Genomic DNA, 17,190 nt, shown 5'->3' with positions numbered 1-17,190 from the left:
TATTTACATATATTAACATATTTCCAAAGTCTTAGACTCGAACTCAAAGTTTAAGATAGGTTTTTAATTCCTAACCCAAAGCAGCCCGCTTTTTACCGAATGGAGATTAAAGAATATATGTTAAGTTTCAAGGTGTTCTTCACATGTACAAGTTATAAGTTCTCATATTAACTTAATATAACATCATAATACATATAAATAAGTGTTATTAGAGTTAAGTTAGAAATATTAGATTAGTTTTTCAAACAAGCTTGGTGTTCACTAAAGCAAGTTCTAGTTTTTACAAGTTTTAAGTATAATAAGATAGCAACTATACAAGGAATTGAACAAGGATTTTGAGAAGTATTTTACCTTGATTATGAAGAGGAAAGTTGCTGAGATTAAAGTATGATATGAGAGCATTCAAGTGTGTGTTTTTAGTTTAAGAAAATGTGGAGTAAAAATGAGTTAAAATGGTCCTTATTTATAAGCTTATAATTTTGGCTTTTAGTGAAAATATCTAAGATAAGTTAAATTGTATTAAGTCATGCATAATAGATTAAATTGATTAGGTCATGGATGACATACTGCACAAATAATTACAGATTTCTATTGGTATATAATAATAGTAAATACTTCTAGAAGTCGTGTATAATACGGGTAAAAATACCGTATGATTGCGAGTAGAATTCTTTGAGGAAATTGAACGGAAATACGAGTATGGCTATCTTTTATATGTATTGGTATATTATAAAGTGTATTCAATACTTGTAAGGATGTATTTACACTCGTAATACATTATATGTAAATACATTTTAGCATAAGTTAATTACGTCGTTGCTTATCAAGTCAGAATTATATAAAGATTAAGTTTAAATTTGGTCAGAAATTTCCGGGTCGTCACATTCTTGTCTTGAAAATCCACTTAACCCCTATTGGTCGTTGACCCGCTGGTCTTGGAACTAATCGGGGTCTTGGAACTAATCGCCATACTTTCTAACGTTCAATTTGATTTATCTCTTCTTGCATTTCTATCACTCCGTTTGGATCAAGTAAAGCTTGAGCAACCGAAGTTGGTTCAATCTTACTAAGAAAGGCAGTATGTAAAAACATATTCCGAGTATCCCTTCGAGTTGAAACTGGAGTAGTAGCATCACTAATGATAAGATCAATTGGATGAATTTTAGTCCATCGGTTGGTATGTGGAAGAGGTCCTTCATCAGTAGTATCCATTGAAACATCAACTATTGTTGACGTCGAGCCATGATCCTCTAGTTCTGATGTAATAGTGTCTAATGGGTTAGTTTGAGTTTCTGGAGAAACATCTGGAATTGTATCAATTGATGTATGTTGAATCGGTTCAAGATTTTCATCAGGAGGTTGGAGGGAGGATGAAGAAGCAACAGGTGTATCAGTTGGTGTTGTATCTTCATCATATAGACTTGGTTGTGTCTTCACAGTAGTTGATTGTGATGGTGTTTCCGGTATGGCATAAACATCTAAATTCCGTTGAGGAGTGTAAAGACTATCAAACAAGATATCCAATTCCTCTGTTATGACCGTAGGAACATCCTTCTTCAAGAAAATTGAGTTTTGAGCGGAAGAAATAGTTTCCAGGTTAGGATCGTGTTTTAAACTGATTTGTTCCAAAGTCATTCCCGATAACTCATCGAACTTAACATTAATGCTCTCCTTTATCGTCTTTGTCCTTTTCTGATAGACATGCTAAGTAACCTTGTTTTACGAGTAACCTAGAAATATGGCATGATCGCCATGAAGATCAAACTTTTCGAGGCTGTCAAAGTCGTTAAGCACATAGCATATACAACCAAAAACAAGGAAATATTTGACATTCGGGCATCTACCATATAGTAACTCATAAGGAGTTTTATCAAAGCGTTTGTTAATGATACAACAATTTTGGGTGTAACATGCAGTTGAAATGGCCTCCCCCACATTTTCGGAGGTAGTTTGGAGTAGGCAAGCATCGTTCGAGCTGCCTCGCACAATGTACGATTACGTCGTTCGACTACTCCATTCTGTTGGGGGGGTCCTTGTAGCAGAGAACTGATGTTCAATGCCTTGGTCTTTCAAGTAACTATCAAGCAGTCATTCTTAAATTCCATCCCATTCTCAGTTCGGATGCTCTTAACATGTTTAGTAAAAGAGCCTTGAGTCTTTTTGATAAACTCAATGATAATGACGGGGGATTCAGACTTGGTTCTCAAAATAAAAATCGATGTATAACGTGTATAGTCATCTACAATGACAAGAACATGTTTCCAGCCACCGAGGCTAGCAACTCTCATGGGTCCACATAAGTCCATATGCAATAATTGTAAAGATGATGAAGTATTGGGTTTTGCTGAAGCGGATGATTAGTTTGTTTCAGGTTACCCATTGCACATGATGGACATACATGATGCTTATCATATTGAAAGTTGGGAATACCATCAACTAAGTATTTAGAGACCAGTCGATTGATACCCTTGTATTTCAGGTGAGACATCCGGTGATGCCATAACCACGAATTTTCTTTTGTGGAATGAGTGGCCAAACACATATTTCCATGTGATGGTGCATCATTGAGGTCAATAGTGTATAGTGAAGCACAACCTTTACGAATAAGGAGATCATTTCCATCGGTGGATTGCACCGAGCATTGACGACGTTCAAATAGAACTTTTAGATCTCCATCGCAGAATTGACTCACACTAAACAAACTGTACCCCAAACCCTCAACATATGAGACCCGTTTGATTCTTATGCCATTCTTTACATAATCTCCATAACACGTTATTACTGCAATCTCGTCATTTCTAAATGTAACAATTTCTATGAATTTGTCAACATAATTGACTAGCAAGGATTTATAGCCCGTCAGGTGTCGAGAACAACCAGAGTCGATATACCACACACAAACGTCGAAACCCTGTAAATGTTAAGTTTCCTAGAGTTTAGGTACCCAAAGTTGCTTGGGTCCTCTACGGTTAGTACTAGAAACAAACTTTAGATCACAAATAAATGAATCACGTAATGCAGCATGCAATTTTGACATTAAATCATCATCTAAAATCACATTACATGAAGCATCATAAGCAATATCAAGGTTTACATAATCATCAGAAGTCTTTACACATAACTTATTCCAAGTAGATGTTTTGTTCACAGAAGAAAATTGAAAAACATGCGATGACTTCCTAGGTCGACTAGCAGATTTCTTGGTTTGATTTGCTACTTTCTTACTCATTGACTTAGGAACCCATACAGACTTGTAATTCAAGTTTGGATTATAACCTGTGACACAAAAAGCACCTTTGTTAGTGAGATGTCCAAACTTTTCAGTAGACATTTGAGTAGATTGATTTTGCAATATCTCCATTTTGATTTTATGTTCTTTTGCATCATACTCACTTAATTCAGGTTTTGGACTCGTGTGTTGTTTTGAAGACTTCACTGGTTTCTTTAAAAGACTTTCCCGTGTTTGTTTTGACAATAAAGACGTGGGAATCTTTTTAACATAATGTGTACCACTTGGATGATGAATATTCTGAACAATGACTCGTTTAGAAGACAAATCAATTGAAATGCTTTCCTTCTTTTGAGAACTTAAAGGATTCTTAAGAATAATAATGGGTTTTATATTAAAATTTGTGTTACCCTTAACCTTCTTTTGAATCCCAGCCAGACTTGTAGAAACTTGTTTAGGAACAGATTGATTCAGAGTCTTATTATCTATTTCCTTTTTAAGAAAAGAAGGAGAAGCATGTGTATGTATGTTAGCCTTGCGTAGTAGATCTATTTTGCTATTTTGACTTTTAATCTCAAGGAATAAGTCTTCCACAGAAACTAAGACTTCACCATCTCTAAAAGCATAAGTAGGTTCTACTCTAGGAAGTGGTGGCAATTTATCACACATATTAAGCATTTGTTTCAAAGACTGGCATCTAAGTTGCAATGCAACATTTTCTCTTTCAAGTTTATCAACTAGATGAGTCAAATCTATGTTCTCAGGCTTTGTTTCATCTGGTTCTACCTTAGGATCAACTTTTGGTTCTACCTTAGGTTCTACCTTTTCATCTAAAGCCTTTTGACCTAGAGATTTTGACTTAGCAAGTTTCAACTTATTTTCAATCTTGTCTAATCTAGTTGCAAACTTGTTCGTTAAGTCATTTAATTCATCTGCTAGGTCTTCACCGATTTTCACTTTTGAATTAGGACATGCAATTAAGGCTGGTAGATTTGGTTTTGTTTCAATGGTAAGTTGGTCAGACACCTCATGTATAGTAACACTAGAACTAGATGTGCCAAACACTTATTTTTCTAGCATCAAACATGAGGGTCAGAATGTAAACTAATCTACGCTTAGGAACATAATCAGCATTTTGCATGTTCTCTTCATGTTTAATAATTTCTTTCAAGAAATCAGGATTTGATTTACCCATTTTAGCATTAATTTTCTCATACATCAAGCTAATTTGATGATATTTTCTATATGAGCGATTAGCAATAATATCATCAAAATCAGCATCAGAAGCATGCACAAAATGATATGGTAAACAAGCTTGAAAGTAATCAGAATAATATAATCCTAGAATCTTTTTGGAAATATTGTCTAACATCTTAGGATCTTCAAAATCCAACCCACACTTATGACCATTAATCGTTTTTGGTCTATTCATAAAGATTGTTTGTTACAATTCCATACTAATGATAGCTCGTGATTGCTCTTGATGATAGAGTTTCTCCTCATATCATGCAAGTTGAGCTTTCATTTGTAAAGAATCTTTAGTGAATAGTGAAATTTCAGCTTTCTTTTTAATCAAAGTTTCTTCCAATTGAACAATTTTCTTGTTTATTTTGGAAAGTGTGGGTTCATGTTGTTCTTTTAAATTTGAAAGATCTTTTTCCAAGAACTGGACTTTTTTCGCAAGACTTCAGATTTCAGACGATAATCCGTTTGTTCAATCTTAATCAGAAGAATTGACTTTTTAAGATCTTCCAACTTAGTTTCGGTAGAAGTGAGGTGGACTTTCAATCGATTCATTTTCGTTTGTGAATTGGATGATGAAGATTTAGTCTCATTTAGTTTAATTTTATCTTTCATAACCTTGTTTTCAGATTTTTAAACCTTTGACTTCTTTTGACATTGAGACTAAATTCTTCATCAAGTCTTTTTGCATTTTGATAAAATTAGGTGGGAGTTCAGTTGTTTGTACCTCATCATCATGAGTCGTTGAGCCACAATTCTCCCTTTCTTCCTTAGCTTTAATCGGCTTGGTCACCTTGCAAACATTTGCATGTTCCACCTCGGAATCGGAATCATCCGTCTAGTTAAACCAAGTATCATCAATAGGTTTCAACTCTCCCCCCAGTTTCCATAACTGTCACCATCAACATTTTCTTCTTGTAGTAAGCAGCATCTTTCTTCTTAGGTAACTTGCACTCGCGATAGAAATGACCAGCTTTGCCACAATTATAATAGATTGAATCATCTTTCTTGGAATCATCAGCATGTTGATGTTTTGATGAACCAGGTTTCTTGTAATAGAGGAAGATGATGAATTCTTTCGTTGATTGCTTGATGAATTCCTGCTTGAAATCTTCATAAAGTCCAAGAGCCTTATTCAGTTTCGTAACATATGACATGTCATAACCTTCCTGTTGCCTTTTGATCTCATCCCATATGTCCCTAGCAGTGGTATTGCTGTCAACATTTTCAAAAAACTCATACAGGATGGCTTGTGAAATGTCCCGTTCTTATTGATTAAAAGCGTTCCATATTAATTGATTTCGTTGCGAGGTTTTGACCTCTATATGAGACATTTTTCAAAGACTGCATTCATTTTTAAAACAAACCATAATCTTTATTTCATAAATAAAGGTTTAAAAAGCTTTACGTAGATTATCAAATAATGATAATCTAAAATATCCTGTTTACACACGACCATTACATAATGGTTTACAATACAAATATGTTACATCGAAATTAGTTTCTTGAATGCAGTTTTTACACAATATCATACAAACATGGACTCCAAATCTTGTCCTTATTTTAGTATGCAATAGTGGAAGCTCTTAGTATTCACCTGAGAATAAACATGCTTTAAACGTCAACAAAAATGTTGGTGAGTTATAGGTTTAACCTATATATATCAAATCGTAACAATAGACCACAAGATTTCATATTTCAATACACATCCCATAAATAGAGATAAAAATCATTCATATGGTGAACACCTGGTAACCGACATTAACAAGATGCATATATAAGAATATCCCCATCATTCCGGGACACCCTTCGGATATGATATAAATTTTGAAGTACTAAAGCATCCGGTACTTTGGATGGGGTTTGTTAGGACTAATAGATCTATCTTTAGGATTCGCGTCAATTAGGGTGTCTGTTCCATAATTCTTAGATTACCAGACTTAATAAAAAGGGGCATATTCGATTTTGGTAATTCAACCATAGAATGTAGTTTCACGTACTTGTGTCTATTTTGTAAATCATTTATAAAACCTGCATGTATTCTCATCCCAAAAATATTAGATTTTAAAAGTGGGACTATAACTCACTTTCACAGATTTTTACTTCGTCGGGAAGTAAGACTTGACCACTGGTTGATTCACGAACCTATAACAATATATACATATATATCAAAGTATGTTCAAAATATATTTACAACACTTTTAATATATTTTAATGTTTTAAGATTATTAAGTCAGCTGTCCTCGTTAGTAACCTACAACTAGTTGTTCACAGTTAGATGTACAGAAATAAATTGATAAATATTATCTTGAATCAATCTACGACCCAGTGTATACGTATCTCAGTATTGATCACAACTCAAACTATATATATTTTGTAATCAACCTCAACCCTGTATAGCTAACTCCAACATTCACATATAGAGTGTCTATGGTTGTTCCGAAATATATATAGATGTGTCGACATGATAGGTCGAAACATTGTATACGTGTCTATGGTATCTCAAGATTACATAATATACAATACAAGTTGATTAAGTTATGGTTGGAATAGATTTGTTACCAATTTTCACGTAGCTAAAATGAGAAAAATTATCCAATCTTGTTTTACCCATACCTTCTTCATTTTAAATCCGTTTTGAGTGAATCAAATTGCTATGGTTTCATATTGAACTCTATTTTATGAATCTAAACAGAAAAAGTATAGGTTTATAGTCAGAAAAATAAGTTACAAGTCATTTTTGTAAAGGTAGTCATTTCAGTCGAAAGAACGACGTCAAGATGACCATTTTAGAAAACATACTTCCACTTTGAGTTTAACCATAATTTTTGGATATAGTTTCATGTTTATAATAAAAATCATTTTACCAGAATAACAACTTTTAAATCAAAGTTTATCATAGTTTTTAATTAACTAACCCAAAACAGCCCGCAGTGTTACTACGACGGCGTAAATCCGGTTTTACGGTGTTTTTCGTGTTTCCAGGTTTTAAATCATTAAGTTAGCATATCATATAGATATAGAACAAGTGTTTAGTTTATTTTAAAAGTTAAGTTAGAAGGATTAACTTTTATTTGCGAACAAGTTTAGAATTAACTAAACTATGTTCTAGTGATTACAAGTTTAAACCTACGAATAAGATAGCTTTATATGTATGAATCGAATGATGTTATGAACATCATTACTACCTCAAGTTCCTTGGATAAACCTACTGGAAATGAAAAAAATAGATCAAGCTTCAAAAGGATCCTTGGATGGCTTGAAAGTTCTTGAAGCAGAATCATGACACGAAAACAATTTCAAGTAAGATTTCCACTCGAAATAAGATTGTTATACTTATAGAAATTGAATTAAAGTTTGAATATGATTATTACCTTGTATTAGAAAGATAACCTACTATAAGTAACAAAGTTTTCTTGATCTTGGATGATTACTTAGAATGGATTTAGAAAACTTGGAAGTAAACTTGCAATCTTGGAAGTATTCTTGATTTTATAAAACTAGAATTTTGGAATTTATGAATAACACTTATAACTTGAAGATAGAACTTGAGAGAGATCAATTATATGAAGAAAATTGAAGAATGAAAGTGTTTGTAAGTGTTTTTGGTCGTTGGTGTATGGATTAGATATAAAGGATATGTAATTTTGTTTTCATGTAAATAAGTCATGAATGATTACTCATATTTTTGTAATTTTATGAGATATTTCATGCTAGTTGCCAAATGATGGTTCCCACATGTGTTAGGTGACTCACATGGGCTGCTAAGAGCTGATCATTAGAGTGTATATACCAATAGTACATACATCTAAAAGCTGTGTATTGTACGAGTACGAATACGGGTGCATACGAGTAGAATTGTTGATGAAACTGAACGAGGATGTAATTGTATGCATTTTTGTTAAGTAGAAGTATTTTGATTAGTGTCTTGAAGTCTTTCAAAAGTGTATGAATACATATTAAAACACTACATGTATACACATTTTAACTGAGTCGTTAAGTCATCGTTAGTCGTTACCTGTAAATGTTGTTTTGAAACCTTTAGGTTAACGATCTTGTTGAATGTTGTTAACCCATTGTTTATTATAACAAATGAGATGTTAAATTGTTATATTATAATGATATTATGATATATAATATATCTTAGTATGATGTATATACAGTTAAATGTCGTTACAACGATAATCGTTACATATATGTCTCGTTTCGAAATCATTAAGTTAGTAGTCTTATTTTTACATATGTATTTCATTGTTAATACACTTAATAATATATTTACTTATCATTTAACATATGTACCTAGTAAGATGTTGTTATAACGATAATCATTATATATATCGTTTTCGAGTTTCTTAAATTAATAGTCTCATTTTTTATATATATAACTCATTGTTAAAATACCTAATGAGATACATACTTATAATAAAATTATGTTAACTATATATATAACCATATATATGTCATCGTATAGTTTTTACAAGTTTTAACATTCGTGAATCACCGGTCAACTTGGGTGGTCAATTGTCTATATGAAACCTATTTCAATTAATCAAGTCTTAACAAGTTTGATTGCTTAACATGTTGGAAACACTTAATCATGTAAATAACAATTTCATTTAATATATATATAAACATGGAAAAGTTCGGGTCACTACAGTACCTACCCGTTAAATAAATTTCGTCCCGAAATTTTAAGCAGTTGGAGGTGTTGACGTATCTTCTAGAAATAAATGCGGGTATTTCTTCTTCATCTGATCTTCTCGTTCCCAGGTGAACTCGGGTCCTCTACAAGCATTCCATCGAACCTTAACAATTGGTATCTTGTTTTGCTTAAGTCTTTTAACCTCACGATCCATTATTTCGACGGGTTCTTCGATAAATTAAAGTTTTTCGTTGATTTGGATTTCATCTAACGGAATAGTGAGATCTTCTTTAGCAAAACATTTCTTCAAATTCGAGACATGGAAAGTGTTATGTACAGCCGCGAGTTGTTGAGGTAACTCAAGTCGGTAAGCTACTGGTCCGACACGATCAATAATCTTGAATGGTCCAATATACCTTGGATTTAATTTCCCTCGTTTACCAAATTGAACAACGCCTTTCCAAGGTGCAACTTTAAGCATGACCATCTCTCCAATTTCAAATTCTATATCTTTTCTTTTAATGTCAGCGTAGCTCTTTTGTCGACTTTGGGCGGTTTTCAACCGTTGTTGAATTTGGATGATCTTCTCGGTAGTTTCTTGTATTATCTCCGGACCCGTAATCTGTCTATCCTCCACTTCACTCCAAAAAATCGGAGACCTGCACTTTCTACCATAAAGTGCTTCAAACAGCGCCATCTCAATGCTTGAATGGTAGCTGTTGTTGTAGGAAAATTCTGCTAACGGTAGATGTCGATCCCAACTGTTTCCAAAATCAATAACACATGATCGTAGCATGTCTTCAAGCATTTGTATCGACCTTTCGCTCTGCCCATCAGTTTGTGGATGATAGGCAGTACTCATGTCTAGACGAGTTCCTAATGCTTGCTGTAATGTCTGCCAGAATCTTGAAATAAATCTGCCATCCCTATCAGAGATAATAGAGATTGGTATTCCATGTCTGGAGATGACTTCCTTCAAATACAGTCGTGCTAACTTCTCCATCTTGTCATCTTCTCTTATTGGCAGGAAGTGTGCTGATTTGGTGAGACGATCAACTATTACCCAAATAGTATCAAAACCACTTGCAGTCCTTGGCAATTTAGTGATGAAATCCATGTTAATGTTTTCCCATTTCCATTCCGGGATTTCAGGTTGTTGAAGTACACCTGATGGTTTCTGATGCTCAGCTTTGACCTTAGAACACGTCAAACATTCTCCTACATATTTAGCAATATCAGCTTTCATACCAGGCCACCAAAAATGTTTCTTAAGATCCTTGTACATCTTCCCCGTTCCAGGATGTATTGAGTATCTGGTTTTATGAGCTTCTCTAAGTACCATTTCTCTCATATCTCCAAATTTTGGTACCCAAATTCTTTCAGCCCTATACCGGGTTCCATCTTCCCGAATATTAAGATGCTTCTTCAATCTTTTGGGTATTTCATCCTTTAAATTTCCCTCTTTTAAAACTCCTTGTTGCGCCTCCTTTATTTGCGTAGTAAGGTTAGTGTGAATCATTATATTCATAGATTTTACTCGAATGGGTTCTCTGTCCTTTCTGCTCAAGGCGTCAGCTACCACATTTGCCTTCCCCGAGTGGTAACAAATCTCAAAATCATAATCATTCAACAGTTCAATCCACCTACGCTGCCTCATATTCAGTTGTTTCTGATTAAATATGTGTTGAAGACTTTTGTGGTCGGTATATATAATACTTTTGACCCCATATAAGTAGTGCCTCTAAGTCTTTAATGCAAAAACAACCGCGCCTAATTCCAAATCATGCGTCGTATAATTTTGCTCGTAAATCTTCAATTGTCTAGACGCATAAGCAATCACCTTCGTCCATTGCATTAATACACAACCGAGACCTTGCTTTGATGCGTCACAATAAATCACAAAATTATCATTCCCTTCAGGCAATGACAATATAGATGCCGTAGTTAGCTTTTTCTTCAATAATTGAAATGCCTTCTCTTGTTCATCCTTCCATTCAAATTTCTTCCCTTTATGCGTTAATGCAGTCAAGGGTTTTGCTATTTTAGAGAAATCTTGGATGAATCTTCTGTAGTAACCAGCCAATCCTAAAAATTGACGTATATGCTTCGGAGTTTTTGGGGTTTCCCACTTTTCAACGGTTTCGATCTTTGCCGGGTCCACCTGGATACCTTCTTTGTTCACTATGTGACCGAGGAATTGAACTTCTTCCAACAAAAAATGCACACTTTGAAAACTTAGCGTACAGTTTTTCTTTCCTCAATACTTCTAGCACTTTTCTCAAATATTCTTCGTGCTCTTGATCATTCTTTGAGTAAATAAGTATGTCATCGATGAAAACAATGACAAACTTTTCAAGATATGGCCCACACACTCGGTTCATAAGGTCCATGAACACAGCTGGTGCGTTAGTCAATCCAAACGGCATAACCATAAACTCGTAATGACCATAACGCGTCCTAAAAGCAGTTTTTGGAATATCATCCTCCTTTACTCGCATTTGATGATATCCAGAACGTAAATCGATCTTAGAATAAACCAATGAGCCTTGTAGTTGATCAAATAAGTCGTCAATTCTCGGCAGTGGATAACGGTTTTTGATGGTAAGTTTGTTCAACTCTCTGTAGTCAATACACAACCTAAATGTACCATCCTTCTTCTTTGACAAACAAAACAGGAGCTCCCCATGGTGATGTGCTTGGTCGAATGAAACCACATTCTAATAGTTCTTGTAGTTGGCTTTGCAGTTCTTTCATCTCGCTGGGTGCGAGTCTATACGGAGCACGAGCTATTGGTGCAGCTCCTGGTACAAGATCTATTTGAAATTCAATAGATCGATGTGGAGGTAGTCCCGGTAATTCTTTCGGAAATACATCAGGAAATTCTTTTGCGACGGGAACATCATTGATGCTCTTTTCTTCAGTTTGTACTTTCTTGACGTGTGCTAGAACAGCATAGCAACCTTTTCTTATTAGTTTTTATGCCTTCAAATTACTAATAAGATGTAGCTTCATGTTGCCCTTTTCTCCGTACACCATTAAGGGTTCTCCTTCTTCTTGTACAATGCGAATTGCATTTTTATAACATACGATCTCTGCTTTCACCTTCTTCAGCCAGTCCATGCCAACTATTACATCAAAACTACCTAACTCTACTGGTATCAAATCAATCTTAAATATTTCGCTATCGAGTTTAATTTCTCGATTCCGGCATATATTATCTGCTGAAATTAATTTACCGTTTGCTAATTCGAGTAAAAATTTACTATCCAACGGCGTCAATGGACAACTTAATTTAGCACAAAAATCTCTACTCATATAGCTTCTATCCGCACCCGAATCAAATAAAACGTAAGCAGATTTATTGTCAATAAGAAACGTACCCGTAACAAGCTCCGGGTCTTCCTGTGCCTCTGCCGCATTAATATTGAAAACTCTTCCGCGGCCTTGTCCATTCGTGTTCTCTTGGTTTGGGCAATTTCTAATAATGTGGCCCGGTTTTCCACATTTATAACAAATTACATTGGCATAACTTGCTCCGACACTACTTGCTCCACCATTACTCGTTCCGACACCATTTGTTCCTTTCGTTCTGTTAACCCCTGGTCCGTAGACCTCACACTTCGCCGCGCTATGACCATTTCTTTTACACTTGTTGCAAAATTTGGTGCAGAACCCCGAGTGATACTTTTCACACCTTTGGCATAGCTGCTTCTGATTGTTGTTGTTGTTGTGATTGTTATTGTTGTTGGGATGATTGTTGTAGTTGCTGTTGTTGTTGTTGTTGTTGTTGTTGTTGTTGTTGTTGTTGTTGTTGTTGTTGTTGTTGTTGTTGTTGTTGTTGTTGTTATTGTTGTTGTTGTTGTTGTTGTTGTTGTTGGGCCATTTGTTGTAGTTGCGATTGATGTTGCGCTTGTTGGGATAATTGTTGCGATTATTATTGTAATTGCTGTTGTTATTGTATTGGTGATTCTTATCACCGTTTTCCTCCCACTTTCTTTTGACTTGCTTCACATTGGCCTCTTCAGCCGTCTGTTCTTTAATTCTTTCCTCAATCTGGTTCACTAGTTTGTGAGCCATTCTACATGCCTGTTTTATGGAGGAGGGCTCGTGTGAACTTATATCTTCTTGGATTCTTTCCAGTAATCCTTTCACAAATGCGTCGATCTTCTCTTCCTCATCTTCGAACGCTCCCGGACACAATAGGCACAATTCTGTGAATTGTCTTTCGTACGTGGTAATATCAAATCCTTGGGTTCGTAACCCTCTAAGTTCTGTCTTGAGCTTATTGACCTCAGTTCTGGGACGGTACTTCTCGTTCATCAAGTGCTTGAATGCTGACCACGGTAGTGCGTAAGCATCATCTTGTCCCACTTGTTCTAGATAGGTAATCCACCATGTTAACGCAGAACCTGTGAAGGTATTCGTAGCGTACTTCACTTTGTCCTCTTCAGTACACTTACTTATGGCAAACACCGATTCGACCTTCTCGGTCCACCGTTTCAATCCGATCGGTCCTTCGGTTCCATCAAATTCCAAAGGTTTGCAGGCAGTGAATTCTTTGTAGGTGCATCCTACATGATTTCCTGTACTGCTAGATCCAAGGTTATTGTTGGTATGTAGAGCAGCCTGTACTGCGGCTATGTTTGAAGCTAGAAAAGTACGGAATTCCTCTTCATTCATATTCACGGTGTGTCGAGTAGTCGGTGCCATTTCCTTCAAAATAGTCAAATGGAACAAGTTAATCATACATAATATTAAGAGTAGTTAATAGTATTTCGTAGCATAATATGAACTCATTTATAAAAGCTTTTTCTTCATATTAGCGTTTTATAAGTTTAAATTCGGGTAGTATCTACCCGTTAAGTTCATACTTAGTAGCTAATATACAATTCAACTACTACAATTCTATATGAAAAACTGATTATAATAATATTTCGCGTTCAAACTTTTATACAATATTTTACAAACTTACAATACCGCTTATTTTACATAAAGCATGAAATATATCACACAATACCTTTGATACAAAATAGTTGTGAAGATAATTCTAGCTAGTACACAAGTCGTTCAGCAAAGGCAATAAAGACACATAATTCATACGTCCAGAAACAAGTCATGCATTCTGGTTTTACTAGGACTACTTCCCATCCTTGGTCTTGTGGAACATAACCGTTATGGCCGTTGATAAGACAGCGTGTTGTAACGTCGTCAAAGGGACGAGGGTTACATAATGACCAACAGTCTCGTAATAACCTAAAAACCTCATTTCTTACCCCAATTACCGACTCCGTCACTTGTGAGAACGTTTTGTTTAATAGTTGTAGCCCGATGTTCTTTTAATCACTTTGGTGAGAAGCGAACATTACTAACCCATAAGCATAGCATGCTTCTTTATGTTGCATGTTAGCCGCTTTTTCTAAATCATGAAGTCCTATATTCGGATACATTGAGTCAAAATAATTTCTTAACCCGTTACGTAAAATAGCATTTGGGTTCCCCGCAATATATGCGTCAAAGTAAACACATCGTAACTTATGGGTTTCCCAATGTGATATCCCCCATCTTTCAAATGAAAGTATCTTATAAACCAAGACATTCTTGGAACGCTCTTCGAATGTCTTACAAACTGATTTCGCCGTAAATAGTTGTGTCGAAGAATTCTGACCGACTCTAGACAAGATTTCATCAATCATGTCTCCGGGTAGGTCTCTTAAAATATTGGGTTGTCTATCCATTTTGCGTTTTTATACTGTAAAATAGACAAGAGTTAGATTCATAAAAAAAAAAATACTTATTAATACAAGTAATTTTTACATATATCATAAAGCATAAGCACACTATATTACATATATTACATCACACGAATACAACTATCTTATTCTGACTCGCTCGTTTCTTCTTCTTTGGTTTTGGTTCGTTTTGCCAAGTTTCTAGGGATATATGATGTTCCCCTAATAGGAGCTGTCGTTTTCCACAACGGTTTAGAAAAATCTGGTGGTTTAGAGGTTCCCGGGTCATTGTTACAACTTAAGGACTTCGGGGGTTGACGATACATATAAAGTTCATCGGGGTTGGAATTAGATTTCTCTATTTTTATGCCCTTTCCCTTATTATTTTCTTTTGCCTTTTTAAATGCAGTTGGGGTAATTTCTATAACATCATCGGAATTCTCGTCGGAATCCGATTCATCGGAGAATTGGTAATCCTCCCAATATTTTGCTTCCTTGGAGGAAACACCATTAACCATAATTAACCTTGGTCGGTTGGTTGAGGATTTTTTTTTACTTAACCGTTTTATTATTTCCCCCACCGGTTCTATTTCTTCATCCGGTTCCGATTCTTCTTCCGGTTCCGATTCTTCTTCCGGTTCCGACTCTTCTTCCGGTTCCTCTTCGGGAACTTGTGAATCAGTCCATGAATCATTCCAATTTACATTTGACTCTTCATTATTATTAGGTGAGTCAATGGGATTTGTGCTAGAGGTAGACATCTATCACCCAATATCAAACATGTTAAGAGATTAATATATCACATAATATATACATGTTAATAATATATAGTTTCCAACAAAAATGTTAAGAAATCATTTTTAAAGAAAACATGGTCGAAGTCCAGACTCACTAATGCATCCTAACAAACTCGATAAGATAGACTAATGCAAATTTTCTGGTTCTCTAAGACCAACGCTCGGATACCAACTGAAATGTCCCGTTCTTATTGGTTAAAAACGTTCCATATTAATTGATTTCGTTGCGAGGTTTTGACCTCTATATGAGACATTTTTCAAAGACTGCATTCATTTTTAAAACAAACCATAACCTTTATTTCATAAATAAAGGTTTAAAAAGCTTTACGTAGATTATCAAATAATGATAATCTAAAATATCATGTTTACACACGACCATTACATAATGGTTTACAATACAAATATGTTACATCGAAATCAGTTTATTGAATGCAGTTTTTACACAATATCATACAAACATGGACTCCAAATCTTGTCCTTATTTTAGTATGCAACAGCGGAAGCTCTTAGTATTCACCTAAGAATAAACATGCTTTAAACGTCAACAAAAATGTTGGTGAGTTATAGGTTTAACCTATATATATCAAATCGTAACAATAGACCACAAGATTTTATATTTCAATACACATCCCATACATAGAGATAAAAATCATTCATATGGTGAACATCTGGTAACAGACATTAACAAGATGCATATATAAGAATATCCCCATCATTCCGGGACAACCTTCGGATATGATATAAATTTTGAAGTACTAAAGCATCCGGTACTTTGGATGGGGTTTGTTAGGCCTAATAGATCTATCTTTAGGATTCGCGTCAATTAGGGTGTCTGTTCCCTAATTCTTAGATTACCAGACTTAATAAAAAGGGGCATATTCGATTTCGATAGTTCAACCATAGAATGTAGTTTCACGTACTTGTGTCTATTTTGTAAATCATTTATAAAACCTGCATGTATTCTCATCCCAAAAATATTAGATTTTAAAAGTGGGACTATAACTCACTTTCACAGATTTTTACTTCGTCGGGTAGTAAGACTTGACCACTGGTTGATTCACGAACCTATAACAATATATACATATATATCAAAGTATGTTCAAAATATACTTACAACACTTTTAATATATTTTGATGTTTTAAGTTTATTAAGTCAGCTGTCCTCGTTAGTAACCTACAACTAGTTGTCCACAGTTAGATGTACAGAAATAAATCGATAAATATTATCTTGAATCAATCCACGACCCAGTGTATACGTATCTCAGTATTGATCACAACTCAAACTATATATATTTTGGAATCAACCTCAACCCTGTATAGCTAACTCCAACATTCACATATAGAGTGTCTATGGTTGTTCCGAAATATATATAGATGTGTCGACATGATAGGTCGAAACATTGTATACGTGTCTATGGTATCTCAAGATTACATAATATACAATACAAGTTGATTAAGTTATGGTTGGAATAGATTTGTTACCAATTTTCACGTAGCTAAAATGAGAAAAATTATCCAATCTTGTTTTACCCATAACTTCTTCATTTTAAA

This window comes from Rutidosis leptorrhynchoides, chromosome 1 (assembly GCF_046630445.1).
Source record: "Rutidosis leptorrhynchoides isolate AG116_Rl617_1_P2 chromosome 1, CSIRO_AGI_Rlap_v1, whole genome shotgun sequence".
NCBI lineage: Eukaryota > Viridiplantae > Streptophyta > Magnoliopsida > Asterales > Asteraceae > Rutidosis > Rutidosis leptorrhynchoides.
This window is presented reverse-complemented; position numbering follows the sequence as displayed.